The 27,792-nt window shown below is 31.5% G+C and overlaps 1 protein-coding gene and 1 long non-coding RNA gene across 2 annotated transcripts in view; one reads left to right on the top strand and one right to left on the bottom strand.

Moving 5' to 3' along the window:
* LOC148311213 (putative G protein-coupled receptor Mth-like 1) overlaps nucleotides 1-27,792 on the bottom strand; it is a 190,345-nt gene that overhangs the window by 102,576 nt on the left and 59,977 nt on the right. The gene's annotated exons all lie outside the window — the stretch shown is intronic.
* On the top strand, nucleotides 1,363-26,468 carry LOC148311214 (uncharacterized). The gene is made up of 3 exons (XR_015837288.1): nucleotides 1,363-1,574; nucleotides 2,159-2,290; nucleotides 26,275-26,468. It is a non-coding gene; the product is annotated as an uncharacterized LOC148311214 (long non-coding RNA).

Here is a 27,792-nt window from a genome sequence, read left to right as displayed (position 1 = left end):
AGGGAATGGGATTTGCGAGGGACTTATTTGGAAACAGTTTGCACACGACCATAAATAAGGATGGCATTGTATAGTATATTACGGTTCAGCAAAGGGTCTTGCATTCATAAATTAATTACAGGCAAATCCAAGACAATAAAACGCCTCAGTCAACAAAACCATAACTCGATTATTCCATTCCGAGAAAATCAGTATCGATTTGTATTAATATTGTTATAAGAAGTAATATATTTTTTCTTAAAAAATATTACATCTGTGCACCTCCGTAGTGTAATGGACAGCAAGCTCGGCTACCGTACTGGGGGGCTCGGGTTTGATTCCTAAGAGAGGGGGGGGGTCAAATAAATACAAGTGATTTTTTCACTCTATTATTAATTCAATATTACCCTGGACTGGTACCTGAAGCGGAGGGCTGAGTACCTTTCCTTCGTGTGTTAATTTATTTTGATAAAATGTAATACAAATGAATCATCTTCATTGGTCTGAAGACGCTATCAGCCGAAAGCATTAGTTTTAAATATAGAATCGGATTTGTACTATGCATATTTCATACATTTGCAAAAACGGTACTAATAAGAATTTCAAAAAATAAGAGTAAAATGTATAAAATACGAATTTTATAAGGTTAATTGAAATAAATTCTAATGACATAAATATGATCAAAAGGTGCAAATAAGGTTTAGATTTATATTATGAATGCTTTTTAAAGGTAGCATAATGTATCGATTTGTTCTTGGAAAAATATAGGTACGTACATATTTATAAATATGTTAACAACATTTGAGTATGTCCAAATACTTGGAGTGTATCCACAAATCTGGATTTTCTCCAATTATATGAGTTATTTTTCATATTATTTATGATATGATAAATAACTGCCAAAAGCCCCGTAAATGCCCAGACTTCCATATTCTTCTTCTTCTTTGTTGAGATGTAATTATTATTTAATTTATAAATACTGCATGAAATATCGGGTTGTGGTCCCGTCGTTGGTGTCGCGGACTCAGAATTTCTCGGTTCGAACCCACTCTACCACAATTTGATACCTATTTCGGATAACGAACTCCCCTAGGCTCACAGAAATAGTGTGAAATTGAAATATTTGTGTAAATAATAAAAACACAATTTTTTTTAAAAATAAAATAAAAATAACAAAAAAACTAACATTCTTTTCACAAAATTCATTTCGTTTGCGTAGAGAATGTTTAAAAAAAGGTCTTTGCGAAATATCAAGCCAGGCTCGTTAGACTTTTTGTCACTCGTAAGTAGGTAATTTTTATTCATAGAACTTCAAAAAAGAGAGTAGAAACTGCATTCAAAACAGTTGTCACTCACGTTGTTCAGAACAAGCCGAACAAAAGATCAAATTTGTGACGACTGCTTTGAAGAAAAAAAACGACCAAAGCCATTGACATGACATTTAGCATTGTTTGTTTCTTGCACGTTTAACTGAAAATCATTAATAGAACCGACGAACCTCTATAGGCAAATATTTCAGTTAAAGCTCACTTATGCATCGAACAAAAGGCGGGACCTTTATATGGTTGTAAAGTCACATTTGGAAGCAATGAGCGGTAATTATATTCAGTTGAAAATATCAATACGTTATAATAATACAAATAGAAGTAAGGGCATTGAGACGCGTCTGTCTGAAAACTGACAGATGTACATTTTATTTAAGAAGTAAAAATTATTTAATTTCAGAGAGTATTTTAAAATGCTTACATCAATTCTTCTTTCCTTGATTAAAAAAAAATAATAAAAGCACGGTTTCCTTGGATATTTAAAGAAAGTAATGTGAAATAACTTTTACAGTTATTTTACATTACCAAGTATTATTAATTATTTGTTAGTAAACCAACAAGATTAATATTATCTATTATATCAGCTACATAATTATTCATCCTACGGATATGTACTTATTATAGTTATGAAAGTTATAGAAGATGAAAGTCTGAGAATCCCAGAGCTTACGACCTGACATCTGGCTGGCTTAAGCGATCACTTTATACACTTGTGTAACGTTCACTATTCTGCCCATTATTGAACATCCATATTGTATTAATTCTTGAAACCTGTATAAGTACATGTAATTGCTTTGTAACCTTCTATATGGGGGAACGATTTTCGATACGTTTTAAATTATGGCTGATTGTAGCGCTACCAGTTGAAAAATTTGTGAAGTGTTTATTAAGCCAGGACGTAAGATCTGGGATGCACAGATTTCCATCTTCTTTCACATAAAGAGGAACGATAGATGTTACATATCAAGTTGAGACACCTATAATATGTAAGTAAATCATTTACAACATTTTGAGTGTGTCCAAATACTTGTTCACAAATCTGGATTATCTTCAATTATAGGAGTTAATTTTCTTATTATTTTTTGACATCTCAACAAAGATGAAGAAGAATATGGAAGTCTGGGCATCTCACCTATAGATGTCTCTAGTAAAGTTCTAGTGATTCAAGAACAATGTTTCGAAATTGGTTAATATATATAGAACTTCCAAGAATTTGAGTAGTGTGGTTGTCAATAATGGGTAGAATTGGTGAATGTTACACGTGTGTAAAGTGACTAGCCTATGACGGTCGTCAGCCCCGTAAATGCCCAGACTTCCATATTCTTCTTCATCTTTGATGAGATTTCAAAAAATAATATAAGTAAATCATTACGTTTTAAAATCCTTTAAAGAAGGAAGCTATTTATACAAATATTATGTATGAGGGAAATGTATTTCCTTTTTCTTTTAACTCTTATCGTTCAACTTACAAGGGTTTCAGTTTTAAAAAATTCTAATCAACGTATTTTTCTGGTCAATTTTGCACTAAAAGTCTTTTAGTAATGCACTAAAAGGTAAGTGGAGTGAAAGTTCAAGAATATAAACGTACATTGTCATTCATACAACGGTTAATATGTAGATTCAATTAAGAAGCGAATATGTACCTAAGCTCAATATAAAAACGTACTCAAAATAATGAATTCAATGCATTTGATAATCTGCATTTCTTTCTTCGAAGTTGTTCTTCACTAAAGAGCAATGGACGCGCATACAGTACGTCTGTGTTTCCTTTGGCTTGCCGCCATTTTCTTAAATGGATGATATAGAGACGACGGATTATCTAGAAGACAGTATTATTCGAACAATCCTCATTATTTTATAGCAGAAAATGCAAATTCATTAAGACAACGAGTCGCTGAGAAAATTAAAAGAAAGAAAGTAAATGAGTATTAATATAAAATAATGTTTATTCGGAAAAATATCATACAGGTAAAAATCTACTTCAAAACATTGTGAGTTTGTGCAAATACTTGTTCCAAATCTGGGTTTATTCTCGGTATTTTATATTTTTAGGTGGCTGTTGTGAACTCATGTATTCTGTCATAAAATTTATCGTATATTTTATCACATTATAAGCTGCATAAGAATTGAAAATCACGTTTTCAGGCGTCTCGCAGTATGTAAAATAATCCGGTTAGGATGTAACATACACCTAAATCAAAAGATTATAATTAAAATAAAACTATATGATTTTAGTGATTTTAGTGATTAAACTTACATTTTAATAATAAAATGGAAAATCTCAAAGTTAGTGCTTCAAATATAAATTATAAATTGAAAGAGACTCAGCTAAATAAAAGCTTTCTCAACCCAACCATAGATCGGTCCAGTGAACTCACACATAAAGCGTTATGAGATTTATGATGTATTTAGGAATTCCAAAATTTTTAGTAGTGTGGCGGTAGAATGGTGCATTTTGCACGTGGGTTTCTCCATTTAAGAGTTATTTTTATATTGACATCTCAACATAGAAGAATATTATAGAAGTGTGGGTATTTAAGGGAATATCTATAAAGTCGGGGTGAATGTTAGATGTGTTTCAAGTGATATTTTAACCAGCCTATGACAGGTCATAAACCCTGAGAATATCCAAATCATATTCTTCATAATCAATGTTGAGATGTCAAAAAAATTTAAAAATCTACCTTTATAGATGAAATTAAATTGAATACTTATGGGAAGCCTTGCTATCTTAAGACGTATTTAACAAAACGGACTTTAATTTTTGATAAAACATAAATTAAGACAAACATAAATTAAAAGCTCGAATCGTTGCAATTATGAACACGTGATAATAATTTCGGAACATTTGCGCACAAATTTTACACAGACAGAGCGCCGAGCACAATTGAACATCCCACGAATTGTCGATAATTTGAATTGCAATTCGTCTCTGGCGGAATCGAAATACCACAGCATCCGGCGGGATATTTGAATTCCGAAACACGTTCTCCTTATGAATCGTGTTTGAAATTACTGCCGAATTTGACATCTATTTTAAAAATTTTAAAAAGGGAAATTGTTGAGTTGGCGTTAAGTTTTCAGAATTTCGTAATGTGTTATTTAAAAGTGAAAATCAATACACGATGTCTGATTATACTGATTTTTTATTTGATGTGATAGCTGTTTCGCTTTTGAAGAGCATTGTGTAAAAAAATAATTGTGTAAAAAAATAATTGTGTAAAAAAAATCAAAATGACGTGTAAGTGGAAAAAATTCGAAGGGTAATAATTAAGATGGATTTTTTATTATCATTTTTTTTATTTTTTTTATTTTTTTTATTTTTTTACAATTTAATTATTTAATTATTTAATTTAATTAATTTAATATTTAATATAAGAGTTTCTGCTTAGTAAAAAGCTTCTTTACATCTCACCAATAGATGTCTCTAGTGAAGTTCTAGTGATTCATGAACAAGGTTTCTAAATTGGTTCATATATATAGAACTTCCAAGAATTTGAGTAGTGTGGTTGTCAATAATGGGTAGAATTGGTGAATGTTACACGTGTGTAAAGTGATCACTTAAACCAGCCTATGACGGTCGTAAGCCCCGTAAATGCCCAGACTTCCATATTCTTCTTCATCTTTGATGAGATGTCAAAAAATAATTAAGATGGATCCTGTTCTTCCAGACGGTAACCCGTGTTAAGAAGTTCCTGGTGTTAAAATACTCTTAGAAATACTCTAAGAAAATAAAATACTCTTTTATCTTCTTCGTCTATGTTAATAATAATTTATTAAAAAGGAATAACCTGCAAAGCACCTTCTTTTAGAGGCTTATCTGCAGGTAGGATAGTAAGGAAAGGGAAGGTAAAAATAACATCACAAGCACAGACGAATTGAAGATAAATCTTTCTAGTATTTTATTTTGCACTTGGTGGAAATCGAACTCGCGACGCAAGTTTCGCAGTCGAACATTTTCGGCACAGCCAAACCAAATATTTTTCATAAGGGCAAAAAATAAATGTTTCCGGGAATTCGTCTTGGTCATGATGTGTATTTAAAATAATTCCCGAATTCGTTCCGGCTCACGGCAAAGAAAGTTATTTCTGTAAATTTGAAAACTTCGGATTTGTCACGTCTTTCTTGGTAAATACTATTAAGGTATTACAATATTTTAGGAGGAAGAAAATGTAAGTCTGGGCATTTACAGGGCTTACGACCGTCATAGGTTTAAGTGATCACTTTACATACATGTAACATTCACCAATTCTACCCATGATTGCCAACAACATTACTCAAATTCTTGAAATTTCTACATATGTATATGGTTCAAATTCGAAACATGGTGCTTGAATCACTAGAATTTCACTAGAGACATCTATGGTGAGATGAAAGAAGCTTTTTTTTTTAGCAGAAACTCTTCCATTTGTATGTGAGGTCCAAATCCTGAATTATAATCACATACGTGAGAAACGCTAGAAAACATTATTATTTTAGCCCTTAATTTGACCAGTAAATTTATTTACAACATTTTGAGTATGTCCAAATACTTGTTCACGAACCTGTATTATCTCCAATGATAGGAGTTATTTTTTATATTATTTTTTGACATCTCAACATAGATGAAGAAGAATAATGTCTAGATGTCAAAAAAATAATATAATAAATAACGCCTATAGTTGGAGATAATCCTCATTTATGAACAAGTATTTGGACACACTCAAAATGTTGTATATTAAGGTGTTCCTGGGACCGGTGTCCTAACCAAAAAGGTTACATTTCCAATAATGCACAAAAATCATTTGAATGCAAATTATGTTCTGTTTACTGAATTCTATCGAAATCTTAATTAATGTTGCTGCAAAAGGTGATCAATCCCGTGTTAAACTAAAATGAAATTATAAAATCGTACCAAAACGTAACAATTATACTAGCTAGAATTCCTGATTACTTAAAATAATTTATAATGGAAATGTAACGTTTTGGTGAGGACCTCCATACTTGTTCCTGTGCAATATCTCAACCTGTATATAGCTAGGGATTAGGATATTAGGAAGCAACACCTCAGGAGGTATCGTGATTAATTTTCCCACGGGCTATAAACCTTATCAAAACCGCAAAAACACGAAAAAAAAGTATTAAAAAATTCAGGCGATGTTATGATAATTCTTTATTATTTAGTATGGTTTCTGGTGCCAAATAATACTATGTATTTTCAACAAACAAAATACTAACTTTCATAGTTTTTATTGATTTGGCAATAACCTTGTGGAATGACATGTTGATTATTTTAAAAATCAAACACTTGTATACTTAGAAATACATTAAAAAATTGATGAAACTATCAATTTATAATATGCTTTTATTAACCAGGAATTCAAAAATACAACAGTTTATACGTAGGCCTTAAACTAAGAAGGAAGGAAGCGTTCCTTTGGACATTTTTATATATATATATATATATATATATATATATATATATATATATATATATATATATATATATATATATATATATATATATATATATATATATATATATATATATATATATATATATATATATATATATATATATATATATATATATATATATATATATATATATATATATATATATATATATATATATATATATATATATATATATATATATATATATATATATATATATATATATATATATATATATATATGTATATATATATAATATAAATATATATATGTATATATATATATATTTCTCTAATTATTTTACACAAGCTTGATTCATACGTCTAGCGAAATGCACGCTGACTTCAGCTTTGTCTCTTGAGTGACTTGGTTTAAACAAATTCTGTAACGAGAACTTCTTCCTTAATATCTCTATAATAATATGAGTTTTTAGAAAACTCTAATTTCATTTTTGTGTAATGTTATCAAAATATAAACGAAAAATATTGATGTTAAGTATAATAAAAAAAGGAACTCCAAACAAGAATCTTGTCAGGGTATTGGTGCATATAATGTTGCAACAGCGGCGTTACATTACTTGTTTGAAAAAATAATTAAAATATATCATGTAGCTTGTAGGTAAGGATTAATTACACGTACAGAGACTGAGTATCTTCATTAATTTTATCACCATTAAAAAAGTAGAGAATCTGATGCCCGTCGCCTTACATTTTTTTCTAGAGAAGTACAACCACCGATCATTTTGTCGCCCTTAGTAAATTGGTTCTTTACGGTGTATGTACTGGAAGAGTTCTGTACGGTAGTATAGACATGTGGAGCGAATGGATAACGAGAGAACGACGAAAATATATGTGGCGAATGTGAGAGAGAAAACAGAACGAGGACGGCCGAAAAAGACTTGGCACGGTCAGATAAATCAAAACCTAAAATCTGGCGGTGTCAAAAGTCTGCGTAATCGGAGGGCATGTATGACTAGATGTATGGGTGTGAAGGAGGCGAGGTGTGTATGTCAGGACAGAAGAGTGTGGCGTTCCATCCTTGCTGCCTACCCCTGCGGTGAAACGACGTGATGGTAGAAGTAGTAGTAGTAATAAACTGCAAGTCAATTTATATAATAAATATAGGCCAATTCTCAAATCGTTTTGAGAATTGGCCTATATTTCAAGTCCGTTTTGAGAATTGGCCTATACTACTTTCTATTTCTAGCCATATCAGTAAATATATTATTTTAACCTCTTCGTTGATAACATATTAAATGACCGTTATAAATAATATTAAATAATAAATAACTGTTATGCTAGTTACCCCTTCACCTATGTACGAGTATATGAGGTCGGTAATCACTCATATATTAGATATTTTCGATAATTCAATCATCACATTAACCATGATGAAACCAGTTTTTGGGATTCTGGGTTACGGCAAGGTTGTCTTGATATGTCATTATATTATTAAATATTATTTCACTTTCTTCTTATAACTTTCTGGTACAAAATACAAGACCAGCGATATAATCATTTATTGGACAATGTCAATTATCAAGAATATGTACAGCTTATAACTAACTAACTAACTAACTAACCATCACGCCGCTTACCCGCAGGGTTAGGCAGACAGAAAAGAACGCCACACCACTCTGTCTTTGCAAACATTCTTCGCCTCTTCCACGTTTATGCATCTCCTCATACATACCCGCCGATTATTTCGACTCCTAATCTGACCGCTTTCAAGTATTTGGCATACCTGATCGTGCCACGTTTTCCTCGGTCTTCCTCTGCTCCTGTTTCCAACTACATTCGCCTCATAAATTTGTTTTGACGTTCTTTCCTCACTCATTCGTTCCACATCTCCAAACCATCTTAACACGCCATTATTAATTTTATCGATAATACTCATCTCAGCTTTGCATTCCTTCTTAATTTTACCATTCGAACATCTATCCACATCGTTTTGCCGCACATTCTTCAGAGAGATCGCATTTCGACTGCATTCATGCTACTTTCATACTTCTTTTGCCAATTCCATGCTTCACTTTCATACATTAGGGTTGGAACCAGGACTCCGTTGTGTAATGCCAGTTTAGCTTTAAACAATTTTATTTAGCTTTGGAACATGAATATAATATGTTGAAGAGGTTTGGTAATTTCTACACTTGCCGTTAATAAATTGAATGAACCATAAAGAATGAATAATTAACACAGTAAAAAATACATTTACATGTAGTTTTGGCGCTATTATTTCTTTGAAAAGTCTTAGGCCAATCAATTTTTTGTTGCTGTATCTGGTAAAAAATACGAAATCCGTTGTGAAACTTATAAATTATACAGTACGTATCCGAGTCAAAATAAACGAGTTTTTGTCCCATTTACCCACATACTCACAACAACAAAAATATTACACATACGATGATACATACGATGATTCTCTGATATCCATCAAAAACTTAAGATTAAACTTTGAGATTATTCTTATAATATATGTATTATTATTATAATATAGAAGTATTGTGAAATCAATTATCACATTAGCGAACCATACCGCTATTAATTATGTTTGGCTATTTTATATAGGGCTATTTTCAGAAAACATCGTCTCAAGAATGCTTTTTTTACTATTTATTCTACTTAAAAAAAATTGAAAAAATTAAATTGAACTAATTCTAAAACAATCTTACCTAAATTTGAATGTAGAAAGAATGAAGAAACCTCACATCATTAAAAAATTAATGCAATATATGTAGATGCTTAATAATGGGTAGAATGGCGAACGTTACACAAGTGTATAACGTCAAAACTTAAGCCAGCCTAATGCCAGGTCTTAAGCCTTGGAATGCGTAGACTTTCATCTTCTTTCGTATAAAAACGATAGATGCTTCGTCTCATTTGAGATAATAATAGTATATTTTTCTTATTTACTTTTTCTAATGCTTTGTATTGTATGTAGGTACTATATATATATCGTAAATGGTCGAATATGTATCTTACTTTAGTGCGTCTTTAAAGCGTAATATGACTAAATTAATAAAAGAAAATAAATACAATATTTTAAATGTAGAAAAAATGCAAAAGTTTAGGAAGCGCTTCACGAAAGGGATTATGCAAGGAGAACAAAGAAAATGGCGTTAATGAAAAAAAGGTGCCCAGATTATTCTAATTATCAAAGGAAATTAATTACGTAGAAAAAGCTTGTATGATAACAATATTATCAGACCATTAGAGGGGACCATCTACCATGAAGAAATATGAACTTCTAGTTGCAAACATAATTTAGAAAAAAGGTAAATGGAATAATTTTATATACGTATTATGATATTATGCGTTTGCAAGCTTTAGAGCTTCAAGATTCATGGTTAGAAGCTAGAAGATTAAGGATATGCAACTTTAAGTACCCTAGTCATTTATTCAACGTTATTTTTCCTATATATACATATATATATATATATATATATATATATATATATATATATATATATATATATATATATATATATATATATATATATATATATATATATATATATATATATATATATATATATATATATATATATATATATATATATATATATATATATATATATATATATATATATATATATATAAATATATTTATAAATATATTTATATATATATTTATATATATATAAATATATTTATATATTTAAATATATTTATACATATAAAGTAATTTCTTCTCCATTTCCTTTCCCATATAGCAGTAATGTCTTCGTAAATCTGTAAATCTGGATCGCATGACTGACGGTTGAGTCGAGCATCGCGTCGATTTGATTTGGTGTCTTATGCACCATTTGGAAAATGAACCTAAGTAACGAATTAACTAATGTACGAGTATATAAGTACGAGAAATATTTTATTTTATTAATTTTGCTCGCTGCTTATTTGAGACAAATTTTATGCAATGATAATCGTAATAAATTATTCATTATGTAAGAAATAATGATAGATTTGTACGGCCTCCGCGTTTCTATCTCTAGAATCTAGAGTATCGTAACACAGACTGCATGCTGATTTGAGAATTATATATCATTACAGTAACTAAAGTATCCAATAACATATTCCGAGAATTTAAGCAATTACCGAGACGAATGACAAGAGAAGCTAATGGCTGTACCTACAGAATGTCTGAATAAACAATTAGGTACATATATATGTACATTAAAATTACACATTTCAAAGAGAAAAATTCCTTTTTCATAAAATAAATATTTATCCGTAATTACGAGTAATATATGAAATCATAAATACCGATATTGTGAGGCTTATTATTTTCATTTTCTTCAGTATTAATACAAGACTTAGCTATGTACTAATGATTAAAAGATTAATTAATAAAAAGCTCCGAGATTATGAATTACTTCCCAGCAAAAAAGGAATATCCCTGTTAACCTTCAATTAACCCATGCAATATTACTAGATATTTATCCTAGGAACACTAACTATCCGTTTGTGTCTTAAATCCGTCTCCCTCTCCTCCACTAACTCCATATCTGATTCTAATCCGTACGTCTTTCTTATTTTCATTAATATACAGTAGGATTAATTCACAAAAATATTAGCAGTGTCTTTTTTAAAAAATTATAATTGGTTGGATGACATTGATTCGCAGGAATAAGTTCGGCAATTCATATACATATTGTTCAATTTTTTATACACGTGTATATACTTCTAATACTACCACTACCATCACGCCGTTTCTCTGTAGGAGTAGGCAGAGAAGATAGAACGGAACATTCTTCTGTCCTGATATACACTCCTACCTTCCTTCGCGTCCAAACATCTAGTCGTATAAATAAATATTTATAATTATACAAAATGCGAATAAGTATGCTATTACATAAATCAAAGTAACGACTGAGAATTGTAAAGAATTCTATAAAAAAATCTGCAAACAAGAATAATTTCTTTATATAATTGTGAGATAATAATTTACGATTTCAGAAACATTTTTTATGCTAAGCAGGCGATTTATTTTCGGACGATGAACACTTCATAAGATGTAATGTGTGGGATTCATAGAAATACAGAAAAGTGTAAGTATTTTACTCTTGACAAAGACACACGGTATGTTTGTATGCAAAATATTGTTCAGTGCTCAATAAATCTTACTCGCCACGGTCTTGTTTGACTTTTAGCAGCATTTCTTACATTTGCTTTGCCTTTGGCTGTGTGTCTTTGAAGACTTGTCAATTTATGTTTATGTAATTTTTTTGTTCAAACACCAAACAAGGGAAATTTTATTAGTTTAGTTCCTTTATGGCATCTGGTAAAACGAACTACAAAACATTATACCATACGAGTATAATATACTTTACCACTCGAAATTAAAGAAAGATTGCGTATGATGATATGGAGTAATGAATAAATTGATTATTTCTTTGGGGTCTTCCTTATGGCGAGTTATAGAGAACTTAAAACTAATACGAGAACACAAATACGAACAAAATACAATGGAAAGTTTAGTAAATTTATAGTTTTTCAAAGTGTAAAAAGCATTCAAGACAAGTCCGTAATTTTTTTGGGTTTTTTTTTCATTACAGTATTTATCCAATTGTTAACAGGGGAATTAAAGTATAAAACTACAAACTACTACTTAGAGATAAAACAAAACAAAAATACAAACTAACTAACTAATCATCACACCGCTTCCCCGCAAGGGTGGGCAGAGAGAACCTAATACATCTGTCTTTGCAAACATTATTCGCCTCTTCTGCGTTTATGCATCTCCTCATACATCCCCAGGTTCGATATCCTAAGGAGGGGGGTCAAATAAATATAAGTGATTTTTTTTCACTCTAATATTTATTCAATATTTAACTGGACTGGTACCTGAAGCGGAGGGCTGATCACCTTTCCTTTATGTGTTGCGATCAAGATAACACTGCGTTTATATGATGCAGAAAGTAAAACTAAAATTAAAAATGTTTTTACTATCTTAACTCTCAATAACATTTAAATAAAATTAAATAAAATCCACTGAACATTTAACATGACGAATCTCGCTAAGCTTACATTTATAATCATAGTGAGACAACAAAATATGACTAATGGTTTTCTAAATGAAAAAAAACGTTAATAAATATTGATTAACATTAGAACGAGGTTCGAGAATACCTGCCATAACAATGATAAACGGAGTCTGTCGTAAATCATTAGGGGTTATAGTACATGTTAGAAATGATCTATAATCGTGATCTTGTATACGTAATGATCCATACATACCTCTAACGATGAAATCGGCTTATGCACTATAATATTTATCATCAAGGTCCATGAACTTACCTGTAACAAAAAAAAAATGGCGTTAAAAATCTGACATACCTAAGAAATCTACCTACTTATTGACCTGGAATATACAATATATAAAGTGTTTTTTTTTAAGTTTACTTTACTATAATTCATATTTAAAGCACTAACTTTGTGATTTTCCATTTTATAATTAAAATGTAACTTTGTTTTAAAATCACTATAAATATATATATATATTGATTTTAAAACAAAGTTACATTTTAATTATATTATATAGTTTCTTTATTAAACTGGCAACATTGTTTCTACAGATTGTCAATTTGACTGTTGACAGTTGATTCGAGGTCACTACTTTTTGCCATTTCACCATGAATATACTGAATGACCATTATGCGCGTCGTAGGTTCGGTGAATGGGCCGAAAACAATATTGAGTTTGATCCTCTTTATCAACGTAAAATTTTGTTCACTGAAGAGGCACATTTTCGGTTAAATGGCTATGTCAGTGAGCAGAGTTGCGGAATTTGGAGTGAAAAAAATCCAGAGGCATTTGTCGAGACGCTCTTATATCCATCAAAAGTTACTGTTTGATGTGGTTTATAGGCAGGTGGAATCATTGGCCCATATTTTTTTTAAAAACGAAGACGGCCAGAATTTTAGGTTATTGGAGAGCGCTACACCATGATTACTGACTTCTTCGTACCTCAGTTGAATGGCATTGATGTGACAAAGCTGTGGTTTCAACGAGATGTCGCAACATGCCACTCGGCGGGTGCCACCATCAATTTATTGTGGGAAATTCGAATTTGTGTACCTCTAAAAAGACAACCTATATTTTAAGGATATTGATTGAAAGATAACAAACTATCTGAATTTTGAGATCAAAAGGGGGATACTCTGCCCCAAGTAGGGAACCAGCTTGCACAGGGCAGGTGTAAACTGTGTACTTCGAGTAAGCCTAAGAGTCTCAGACTCACAGTATGATGTTCAAGGCATAATATATAAATGATATTTGCAAGAAAGAATTATAAAAAATAAAAATAAATATTGTTATAAAATTATATAAAGAAAGAAATCTTCAATATCGACGGCAGAAAGTAAGGTTTTAAATAGCACTTAGCAGTATCTACAATGAGATATAATTAAATTATCTGCTAATTTGCGCCAAATGGATTTTCATTTGATTTAATAACTTGCGGCACTTTAGCCTTACAAAATTTATAAATGGATTGCGGATTGGATCGTGTCGTTTTAATATCTCCTAATAAAATTAGCTACCGAGGCCTGATCTAAGATATTTTATTTAAAATACGTTCTTCATATCACTAAGGTACTATGTTGTTTATGTAGCTAAAATTTAAATATTCGCTGTGTTGAATTAGCGTTTGAAAACACTTTAAATTTAGATATTTTCGAAGAAAAAAACCATTAAGAAAGAAGTAATAATAGCTTCATTAATGAAAGCATACAACATGTAATTTAACTAACTAACTAACCATAATGCTGCTTCTCCGCAGGGGTAAGCAGAGAGAATAAATAAAACGTCACACCAATCTGTCTTTACAAACGATCTTCGCCCCTTCCGGATTCATGCATCTCTTCATACATACCCGCCGATTATTTCCACTCCTGACCTGACCACTTTAAAGTATTTGATATTCTTGATCATACTAAGTTTTTTTCGGCCTTCCTTTGCTTCTATTTCGACCTACATTGGCCTCCAAAAAATATATTTTACAGTTCATTCTTCATTTATTCGATTCACATGGCCAAACCATCTCAACACACTTTTCCTAATATTAATAAAGCTTATCTAAGTCTGGCATTATTTCTTTATATCACAATTCGAGTAATTATCAACATTGTTTTGCCGCACATTCGTCTGAGAGACCGCATGCAATTTGCGATTGGAAAATAGATTTTTAATTGGATTCCCTTTCCAGTTAAGTTAAAAGTAATTCAACGCAGTTTGCATGATATGAACATGCGTTTTTGTTTGCGAATCAACGTTTTCATACGTGTCAGAACAGCGTAGCGTTATCATCCGTACAATAATACAATAGACAATGAGTGTGAAAAAAGTAGCATCGGTGAACCGCTCGAGAGTGAGTTTTTTTCTCATGGGAAGATATCTGCGGTCTACATTTTTTTTCTTTCAAGAACAATGTGAAATGTGAAGACGTACGGCGAGCCTATAGACTCGCGGATGATACAAGCATACAAGATACGCAATGGGTGTAACTAAAGATGTGGCATGTAATAAAATTAGAAATTAATTAAGGACTTGATATTTCAATTCCTTTTAAACATATCTATGCACCCACTTTGATCGCAGGGCTAGAAAGAAAGAAAATAACGCAAAACATTAGTCATGAATTAAACCCTGAAGAGGGCAACAGGTTGTTACCGAAACTAGTTGGTTAATAAAAATGTGAGTGGATCAAAACACAAAGTCTTTTTATTTCTCAAAATAATATATCAATATGATCCACAAAGTTCATGATTTCAATATTCAAAACATTCTCTTTATCCTTGGGAGAACAAAAGAGGTGTCGGAAGACCCCAAAAGAGATGGTCCGACGACATAGTCGCTGCGGGGGGTAGAAACTAGCTGCAAGCAGCAACCGACCGGAGAAGAGGCCTATATCCAGCAGTAGAGGACAGAGAGCTCATGAAAAAGAAGAAGAAGAAGAAGACTATATCTTTACGCACACGCCTCTTGTCTCATACATGCACGACGATCGTTGATTTATGTCTCCTTTAAAGTATTTGATGTAGGGTCCTTTGTGACAGTACTAAGTTTCTTCGACCTTCTTGCTCTATCCCATTAAAACAAACTACAGTCTCAAGATAGAAATGTATTTTAAATTATGTATTAAGTACTCCGTTAGGTACAAATGTTGTATTGTAACGAGTACTCCACTCGGTATGAATTTTATCTGGCCATCCGATACATAGAAGTTAAGTGGGTCGCCGAGTAAGTGAGTATTCCTTGTCGCTTGATGACTAGTCTTAAAAGACAAAAGGAAAGATAAGAGTGGAAAAAGCAATATGTCATGTCTTCACGACATTCCAAGGACCATTTTATATCAAAACATACGCAGATAAAAGAACGCTTCTTAGAATCACGTATCAAATTATTATTAATAATATCTTTTATGCAACAAAGGAGCCATATCGTAACATAGAATTTAATCAAAGAATCCTAATAGGGTGATAACAATAATCCTTTCCGCAGCCTCATACACAATTACACATAACATTTGAGTGTGTCCTAATCCTTGTTCACAAATCTGGGTTTCTCCACATAGGAGTTTTATATTGACATCTACAATCCACAATATTGAGACCACGGAAGAAGATAAAGTGATCAATTAAATTAGTCTATGACATGGTCGTAAGCAATGTTAATATCCAGACTTCCATATTCTTCGTCATCTATGTTGAGATGCCATTAATACTAAGTAATGAATACTGAATAATGATAAAATTGGTATACAAGAGTGATGAAATAATTAAATGAAATAAAGTATGTCAAAACGTAACATGTGTTGTGGCAATTTTTCTATACATATGAGTTTGCTATGTATACAACTGTCACATTTATAGAAGACCGGCATTTTTACCAAGAGATCAATAAAACAGATCGTAAAATTCTTTTCTGCATCCTTTCAGTCGTGTCTTATTTCGAAATATTAATTATTTCGAAACATCGAAATATAAATAAATATTTAGAGCTACCGTTACGTGTAGACTAGGGAAAGATTGCGTTTTTTATTTTATTTTGTCGATAATGCTTATCTCAGAGTCTTGTATCCTTTCCTTATTTCACCGTTCAAACATCTATCATACATCGTTTTGTCGCACATTCGTCTGAGTGATCGCAATTCAACAGCATTCAGTGTTCTTAACTAACTAACTTACTAAACATCACGCCGCTTTCTCGCAGGGGTAGGCAGAGAGAATAGAGCACCACACCACTCTGTCCTTGCAAACATTCTTCGCCTCTTCCACGTTCATGCATCTCCTCATACATACCCGCCGATTGTTCCGACTCCTAACCTGACCACTTTCAAGTATTTGGCATACCTGATCGTGCCATGTTTTTCTCGGTCTTCCTCTGCTTCTCTTCCCACTAACATTCGCCTCATAAATTTGTTTTACCGTTCTTTCCTCACTCATTCGTTCTACATGTCCAAACCATCTCAACACACCTTTCTTAATTTTATCGATAATGCTTATCTCAGCATTGCATTCCTTTCTTATTTCACTATTCGCACATCTATCATACATCGTTTTGTCGCACATTCGTCTGAGTGATCACATTTCGATAGCATTCAGTGTTCTTTCACCCTTCGTTTCCCAACTCCATGTTACACTTCCATGCATATGGGTTTACGTCCTTATACGCTAAGGTTAATAAAATATATAGGTGTTAGAAGTAATGTTATGATTCATAACAATCTTCTTCAACTTCTTTTTCTTGTTGGTGTAGACCTTGTGGCCTGTTTTTAAGAGGGATTAGCCTCCTGCAATGTCGATTCCTATGTATCGATCCATTTCTTTGGTGGTCTGCCCGGGAATCGTCTACCATGGGGTAAATTTATAACAATCATTTAAAAAAAATACACCTCAATATTCAATGCGCTATCCTGCATTGATAACGGAAGAGTCAAACTGATAACCTCGACTGTTTTAAATTACGATATTAAATTAATAAAATGTAAATATAAAATGTAAATGTAATTGTTAATTGGTAATATGTGTTGATTGATCCAGTACATAAAGGACAATGAATTTGGTCGAGATTAATTTGCCGTCATTCTAAGATGTATTTCTAACACTCAAATTCATAACTTTAGCTACAATCTAAATAGAGTTACATATTGATATTAATGTCGAAATATCTATGGGTAACTATTTCGACATACATATTTGCAATACGTCTAGTGATTTGGAATGTAATGTAAGGGAGTAATGGGAAATACCAACTGACTATGAATACGTGCCTGACCAAAACCTTCTGTTATTAGGTTTATGATATACAATGTACACAGATGTCAAAAATGTATGAATGAGAAAAACTTCCCGAAAAAAATACTGTGACTAAAACACTGAAGTACCTGAAAATTGAACATAATTAACGAGTAATATTAATTTAAAGTGGTATTGCACAAAGAGAACGATGAATGATAAGAAGAGTGCCATAATAATAAACTTAAATTCTTCTTCTTCTTCTTCTTTTTGTAGATCCTAAGGATCTGTTTGTGCCTTCGCCTGTCGCTCTTCAATTCAATTCAATTGATTTATTTACAATTAACATATACATTTCAAACTTTAAATTTAAAGCGTATACATTAAAATCGAAATTATGCGAGAATATTATTGCTAAAGGTGTAGAAGAATCCTTGGGATGTTGACTCCTAGCTATCTTTCCACCTTTTTGGAGGTCTGACTGGGGATCTGCGTCCTTTCCTTGAAGGGCGATACGTGGAAGTCTGTCTTCTGACATCCTGTTTATATGTTCATTCCAGTATCGTCTTCGTTGTCGTCCCCACCTCACGATATACTTCGTCTAACACATAACTAAAATTAATTTTAGTAATAAAGTATACGTAAAAATTACTAACGAAAATCAGTTATGATTTAATTAAACAATAACTTTGTATCCCAAGTGTACTAAGGTTAAAAAAAACAATATATCAATACATATTTGATTCAATGCTGTCACCATTAGTCGAATAAAATAAAGTAATTTTTGTTTCGGGGAAAAAAATGTTTACTCCAAAAATATACTAAAATAAGGATAAAAAGAATGGCAACGAATGTGTGTGCTTTGAATTAGATTAATATTAGGTTAAAAAAACTATAATGAATTTGGTCTGTATTTCCCCTCGTCTGTGACCTACTTTCTTAAAGTTTTTTTACCGATTCCCCCGTTGTGACACTTGCGATTCAGTTCAGTTTTCGGCTCAAAATTAGATAAGTTTTCGAATATCTTTAAAGTTTGTGAAAAGCATACTTTCTTATTCAAGATTTAACATTTATATCGGATTTATTAAGAAATAATTGATATTTTATTAGATTATGATGATAATTTGAAAAGTTTTCGCGTAAAATATATTTTTGGCACAAGGTCGGGACGGCCTGAAGCTGTAAAAATATATTTACAACATTTTTGGTGCGTCCATATCCTTGTTAAATAACAAAAAAGTGAAATAATTCGATCAGAATCTTACATAAATGTAAAAAAGAGGATCTCTGCTAAATAAAAACTAACTTAAATCAACCACACATACTGCCGCGAACTCACAAATAAAGCGACGTGAGATTTATGCGATATATACATGAGTTCCAAAAATATGAGTAGTATGGTTGTCAATCATGTTCAGAATGGTCACGTGTATACAGTGATTACAAAACCCGCTTATAACAGGCCATAAGCCTTATGATATATACCCAGACTTTTCTTTATTTTTCCATATTTTCCTTCATCTATGTTGGGATGTTAAAATGTAAAAATATATATTATTCAGAAAACATGTAGGGTTAGGTGAGTAATGGAATTTACAAAGAAATTAGTGATGCTTCAGGATTTTTTAGTCACATTTAATTTTTTTATTTTCTGTTCAAAGTATTAGTAATCCGACAATATAAAAACCACGAGTTGTTTTGGGAAATGTTATTTTATATTTATGTACATATTGTATTGTGAGTGGGAGTACCTATACTCCATACGTATATTGTGCATTCAAACGCAATAAAATGTAAATAAAAGACGAAAAGTTGGATTGTCGTCCCGTGGTTAGTGTCATGGACTGAATCATAGTTTCCGAGTTCGAGCCCACTCTACCACAACTTGATTAAAATTTATAATAATGGGCAGCTTTGGCCTGCGTACAATTACACGTTAAAATAAGTGTACGTTATAAGGATACAAATAAATTAACCTATTTTATTGATAAACAAATAATAATAATAAACAATGGCTCGGTCAAAAATAACTCGGTCAAAAGATGCAATCTGCAACCTATTGTCCATTAGATATGCACATTTCCCTAGTGCACAGTTTTCCGGTATCGTGAAATATTTACATATTCGCAAATTATTACCACATGTCAGTTATTCTATGCTATGAAAATTCGGGATACATTATTTTTACAGGGTATAAATAAACTCTACGGGGAAGATTTATTTTATATATTAAATGTTAAAATCAATGTCTGATTTTAACATTTAAACGTTTGAGTCTACTAAATTGTATTTTATTGTTAAGAACATATAAAAATAAATTTTGTGTCATTTTTTTCCCTTGTTATGGCATTTTCAAACTACTATAAATATTAAATGGATTGAGGGTCTTTATATTGATATACAATTCTAGGTAAAAGTTGTAATATGTGCAGTGATAATTTACGGGAGAAAACAATAGTTGAAAGATTTAAGACGATTTGTTTTTTTTAGGATCACAAAAACTTCTTATCCTAGTAACATTTGTTCTTATTCTCAAATAAAGACATTCAAGGACAGAATTCTAGATATTATTTGTATTTATTGGGGACTGGTATGTATCAAATGTGGAAACTTAGCTTACGAAAACACAACATTTAACTTAAGACGGCGAAAATAATGATAACTTATATTTTTCCTTAATAAAATACTAGTAAACGAGGTTGGAAGAATATATTAAATTCCCATAATCTGTGTCAATTGAAAGGTTTGCGCCAAAATTCAAGATGGAGTTATTTCCAAGTCTTGTTATTGGCACAAATTTCTAAGTAGATCATCTATTTCAATGATATGTCGATTGAGGTCTAAGCATTGTTGGCCGACAGTGTGGTCAGGCATTTAGTAAATTAGAACCGTATATTTTATCGATTCCGCAGATTATACAGAAGGATAAATTTAATACATAAATTCAAAGAATCAATTAAGAAACTTTCTTCCCATCGATATAAATAACAAAAAATATTTGAACATAATTTTCTCTACACAATCAGATTCAACTAAAAAGAAACATTTCGGATATCCTACTCGAAATTTGGCTTTGCAAGCATTATCTTCGTCGAATTAAATCATATAGCAAACAAAAAAAAAAGGTCTTCGTAAATACGAGTACATGGAAAACCTACCATTTTGTTTGTTTTTTCTTTTACAATCGATTTTATTATTTCATTTTATTATTTCATTTTTATTTTATTTATTTATTTCATAGATACGAGTACATACATTTTTTACTATATGTATAACGGCTTTTTAGGTATAGCCTGTGTTGAGCCAAAATACTTACATGTTAATACATTTTTTTATAATTTTTTTATTATTATTTGTTTTTTATTTTATTTATTAGATTATATACATTACACACAATAGATACAATAACAAATACAGTATAAAGGTTTTACAATAAAATAATTACACCTGGACTTTAATTAACTCACTTTCTACCTTGTCCCTTCCAACGAGAAGCAACCATCGACGGACACTGTTCTTAAAGACATGATCACTACTGGAATTTATTTATTTATTTTCAGTATACTTTGAATGTTTACAATAAAACTTCGTCACAAAGTGAAACAGCTATTAAAATACACTTTATTGGGAAAAAGTTATATTTTCTCCATCAAATATAAAAACACGATAACTTACAAAAATTGCACATTTTTCGATAAATGATCGTAAATCATTAGCCATCTGGTACAATCAGCGAGTTATTATTTTTTCATTTAGATCAACCATTTATATTATTAACTTCCATCCATTTATCATTTTGCGAAATGGGTCAAGGTATTGGAATTAAAGTGAATCGTAAATTTTTGTTTTTAATTATCCTTGGGCCTCCGTTTTCGTTTACGAAGTTGCCGTTACAAAATGAATTCCTTTTATGGACAGAGTTGAGTTGAAGTCGGTAATTTATTAATCTCCACATTTTCTCGTCTTAATTTCTACAAGGCAGAAAACCTTGGAACTGTTTTGACTGAACCTTCGTTCAATTTGTGAATGATCAAATTAATGATTTATGACACGAGAAAATAAATGGCTTATTTACGAAATCGGTGTCACAATAATTATTGGCGACCAGTCAAAATATTGGACTATATTTCCTGATGCTTTTGATACCAAATAATATATCTAAATGTATTATAATTTGTGGCTTTTTTCCTCGCTAATTAGCAGTTTGATTTATTTCTAAAAAATACGAAAAAATCAGGCTTTTACGATAAATGATCGAAATTGAAAAATAAAAAATTTAACTTGTAGGCCGAGTACAGCTTGTATAAAATATAATGTGACGTGAGTCAGGACATATTTATAAAGAATGTTTATGTCATCTAAGTTGACTATATCATCTTGAGCAAATCCCTCCTATTACTGGCATTGATTACATTGTTACATGTCCTGAATAATGCATTTTTGCCTTTAAACAGTATGTTTATACTTTGATGACTTAACCTGTCTTGCTAGAACAAAGGCTATTGAAAATAAGTTTTTGTTTGATTCTACTACCACACTGATAAAGCGTCAAAGCAATTTGATGCATTAACATCTGTCACCAACATATTCATCCATTGTTTTCTATTTCGATTTAAGTACAAAATTTACGGGCCCGCTAATTGACAATGTATTTAAATACAATTGTTCACCGAGGCCAGGAGAGGCAATTGAAAAGCTTATTAAGCCGTCACATAATAAATTTACCGTCAATCAGAGGTCAGAACCCCGAACTCGTCAGAAGGATTGACGTATTTAACACCAAACTTAGACGGACGATAATCGGGTGACGATTTATGGTGATGGGAATTGTTTCACATAAATATTACCATGTCGTTAAGTGCGCTCGCATTACACAAATGTGATAAAACGTTGATAAATCTGTGTATTATATGTAAATTACATTCAGGAGTCTGGACTGCCATAATGGTGGAATAAAGTACCCGCGATATTTCAAGTTCATCTAGGTTTCTGTTATTTGACAATAAAGTAAATATTAATTATTCATATTATTTTTGACATCTTATCAAAGATGAAGAAGAATATGGAAGTCTGGGCATTTACGGGCTGTAAGTAAATTAATTATTAACTTCAATTTGTTCAAATTAACGATGGTAACCCAAATTTATTTTGGAAATGATAAATACCAACATTCAAACTAATTACAGACTTATAATAAATAAAAATAATAAAACCCTTATCCGCACCCCAATGGTGCATAGGGCACTGCGTCATATAAACGCAGTGTTATCTTGATCGTTTACACATGAAGGAAAGGTGATCAGCCCTCCGCTTCAGGTACCAGTCCAGGGTAATATTGAATAAATATGACAGTGAAAAAATCACTTATATTTATTTTACCCCCCTTGAGAATCGAACCCGGGACCTCCAGAACGGTAGCCGAGCGTGCTGACCATTACACTACGGAGGCGGACAAAATTACAGACTTACATGAAAAATTTATTCTCACTACAGATTCCCTTTTCTATTGTTTGCCGCACCTCGACTATTCCCATAGAGAACCAACATGATTTCTTTGTACCTTTTTTGTATGTGAATATATTATAATATATTGTATTTACTGTTGTTTATATATAGTTTTAAGTTACCTGTCAATGGGAAAACTCTTTTTTAAAGGCTAGTGGCAAAATTAAGAAATAATATGAAGAGAAAATAAAACACCAATAAAAAATAGTTTTCTTTGTTTCATGACTTTGAAACAAAGTTACATTTTAATTATGAAATGGAAAATCACAAAGTTAGTGCTTCAAATATAATTTACATAAAAATAATTTAATATGTAAAATCTTTGCACACAAATACTGATTTCAATGACTAATTTGCACACAAATACCTTTGAAGGATTGTTCTCAATACATCTTATTGAAAGCTGTCCCAATGCATTCTTAGATCTGATACAGAAGCATTTAACATCTGTAATAACTATCAATAAATATTGTTTAATCAAAATAAATATATTTAATATTGATTTCTTCCAAAGAGACATTGCAGACTAACGAAGCCGATGATAAGTTTAAACTTTGCTAGAATAATTTGATTTTTTGGTTTATGTTAGATACGATGCATAACGAGTTCAAACGCAATAGGTGATCGTCAGAAGGTGTATCCATGCTTCGATTACAAGTATCGCATGTGGTATTACGTATACACACGTGGTTATTACGTTATTAGTTAGATGGATTGATGGGTTGGGTCAGACATCGGGCAAATAATGAAACAAGACGTGACGCTTAAAGTTGAAAAGAAACCGAACAAACGTCCCAACGACTGAACTTACTAAAGTTGGCCAGTCGTGAACATATCGAATAACCTCGCGTATACACAACCGTGTAAGGAATTACAAGTCTGAGTCTCGTTTTCTTCATTATAACTTTAAATTACTCAAGAAATTGAATCTAAATATCTCGTTTACAATAGTATATTAATAAACCGAAAAGTTTATAAGGTAAAATGTGTTGTGAAGTGAAAAAACTAATTATTCACTGAAAATAATATGTTTACGTATTTTTAATGATTTTTTTGTAATTTAACTTTTATTTACATATTTATGAGAAGGTATTTAAAACCAATAAAAAACACAACTTAAAAGATATGTTTGATTATTTTTTGTTGTAAATGTGATATTTAGCAAAAATGTTTATATTATTTTATTATTATTTATTATTGCATCCACCTCCGTAGTGTAGTGATCAGCACGCTCGGCTACCGTATTAGAGGTCCCGGGTTCGATTCCCAGGGGTGACAAAATAAATATGGGAGATTTTTTTTTTTTTGAATTACCTAACGTCCAAGTGACTCTGAAATCTAGCTACGGCTTATGCAACACCGTTTATCATGTCCCTACTCAGGCTTCAACTTTATAAGTTTCATAGCCTATGCCTACTTGTGAGTGGATTTACTCTTTATGTTTAAAGTTACTATAATTTCATGTAATTCATGAGTGAAAATTCTAGGCAAAAACACTCGCTTGGGAGATTTTCACTCTCATGTTTATTTAATATCACCCTGGAATGGTGCCTGCAGCGGACGGCTGATCACCTTTCCTTCATGGGATTAACGATCAAGATAACACTGTGTCGCTACGATGCAGTGCCCTATGCACCATGGGGTGTGGATAAGGGTTAGAAGAAAGAAAAAATTGAATTATGAGAAGGAATTTAAAATCAATAAAAAATACTACTTGAAAGAAATATTTAATAAAAAAAATTGTTGGTGTAAATATTATATTTTGCAACAATGTTTATGTTTTTATATTGTTATGTATTATTAAACTCGGAGAAAAATAAGTCTTTAGTTTTCAAAGTCAATTTATAAAATCAAAATGCAAGTTACAAGTAATTGGTTTGTTAATCAAATAAACCATTAAAAAAATATTTTACTTATTTTGTTAATTTTTTTTAATTTTACAAAATTATCATTATGTCAAAAACATGTAAATAGACATTCAGTCAAAAAAAAATCAGTATTCATTTTTTTTATATTGACCTTGCATATTTTTATAATGATTTATGCTAAAAGAAAAGATTCCCAAAAGTAAAGTCACGTGATTAATATGATTTAAGTGACTAAATTATCAATCAGGTGATAAGAAGTCTCGCGACTGCTAAGTGTCATTGGCTAAAACGACTGAGGTACATATCTGAATAAAAATTCCTCTATTCCGCCGGCATTCTCGGGCGTGCTTATAAAGTAGGATGAATAAAACGGTTGAGACTCCATGAAAATACTATTAATCAACTTTAACGCTAATGCATGTCAATAGAATGATTTAATACTCGGATACAATCACATATCACAGACAACTAATTGAATACTGTTGTTTGAAGATAACTTATAGTTGTTCAAAATCATCTTAGAATTATAGAAACATTACTAACGTCACGGTTGAATCATGATCACTGAAATACAAGAACATAAAACATCCATCCCACATGTATTAGGCACACCCCGATTCGGGTAATTATGACTTTGGAATATGAATAATAAGCATTGTTTTCTGATTAATTTAGTATGGCGTTCTTATAAATTCTACCCACATAGTATTTGTCGAATTCCTAAATTTTAAACATCGCAATCAAAATCATTAAAAAAATAAAATAAAGCGGTAATTACACTATGTCAGCGGTCGGCAAATGGCGGCTCGTGAGCCACATGCGGCTCTTTGGCTTGAATACGTTTCAGCCACAAATGTGCGCGATCGATACGCTGTGCTGATATGGAATATTGATGAAAAATAAATGCGAATTTTGTTCACAGCCCAGGTGGTCTGCATAAAATGAAGCTAGGAGAAGGAAGAAATGATGAATTTGAACACTTGGAAAATAATAAAGGCTAAAATGAGAAGTCAAAGAGAAGAAGAAAATTTGTCCGCCTCCGTAGAGTAATGGTCAGCACGCACTCCTTGTCCACAGATAATAAATAATAATAAATAACTATGCTCTATCATAAATTCCAAAAAAATTCCACGTTTTAATACTCGTATTTCAATGTACGACTTATTTCAACCCTAACATATGGATTACATATTGTATTGTTTTTATTATCTTGGTATTAACGTGGTATTATTGTGGTATTAACTCACATGTTCGCCTCCGTAGTGCAATGGTCAGCACGCTCGGTTGCCGTTCTGGAGGTCCCGGGTTCGATTCCCAAGGGGGTAAAATAAATATAAGTGATTTTTTCACTGTAATATTTATTCAATATTACCATGGACTGGTACCTGAAGCGGAGGGCTGATCACCTATCCTTCTTGTGTAAACGATCAAGATAACACTGCGTTAATATGACACAGTGCCCTATGCACCATTGGGGTGCGGATAAGGGTTTTATTATTATATTATTAAAATGAGAAGTATAGAATAAATCGCAATTATTCACTGATTATAATAACTGGAAAGCAACATTTCAAATATAAAACTGACCCTTGAAATGAGTTAATAGTGTTTTTAAAGAAACCACACCCCTAATAATAAGTTGTCGTAGGTCGGGATAACAGCAAGTAGGTAGTAGGCAAAATCCATAAAAATACAGTACAATCCGAAAGAATTGCAATATTTAAAGACATAAACCAATTCTGTAGAGTGTGCCTAATACATTTGGCCAGGGTTGTATAGTGAGGATAGACAAAACGCCGATTTTCGGCAATGAATCGATTATTTCCAAAATAAGTGTTTGAATCAGTTGAGCACATCAATAAAAATCGTGCAAAAACCGCTGTAAAAATCGTGTATACATTGCAAAATTTAATTAATTGTTATAACCTTTCATAACTTGTGATGTAAAATAATAAGTTTTGACTCATTGCAGTATTCCCCGAGGCAGTGAGTCTTATGCCATAATATCCACCGTGTTGATCATCAAATAATTTTACATAATTGCACACGTAAGCTATAGTTTATTACTGTAAAAAATCTAAGCCATATTGCATGTAATTATAATAGATCTATTAAAAATGTCAAGGATCAGATTATTATATTAATTATTATTTATTTATCAAGTATTCATGGCAGTTAACACTGCGCAACACGAATCGTGGTTGCTATATATGAATCGCGAAGAAAGACTTTGATGATTATATTATTTTTTAATTAAATTTATGGTAATTAGAGTCATGCTGATATTTCAACAGATTTATATACGTAATAAAAAAAATACGAGGAATAAAAACCGGCTGTTGTATTATTTTTGTCTGGAATAAGTAGTTTTTTGTGGTCAAGTCAGGAATAATCGGCGATTATGTATCAGGAGATGCATGAATGTGAAAGAGGTGAAGAA

Source organism: Brachycentrus maculatus, unplaced genomic scaffold (genome assembly GCF_059751285.1).
Source record: "Brachycentrus maculatus isolate JH-2025_06_01 unplaced genomic scaffold, ASM5975128v1 h1tg000069l, whole genome shotgun sequence".
Taxonomy (NCBI): Eukaryota; Metazoa; Arthropoda; class Insecta; order Trichoptera; family Brachycentridae; genus Brachycentrus; species Brachycentrus maculatus.
This window is presented reverse-complemented; position numbering and strand designations above follow the sequence as displayed.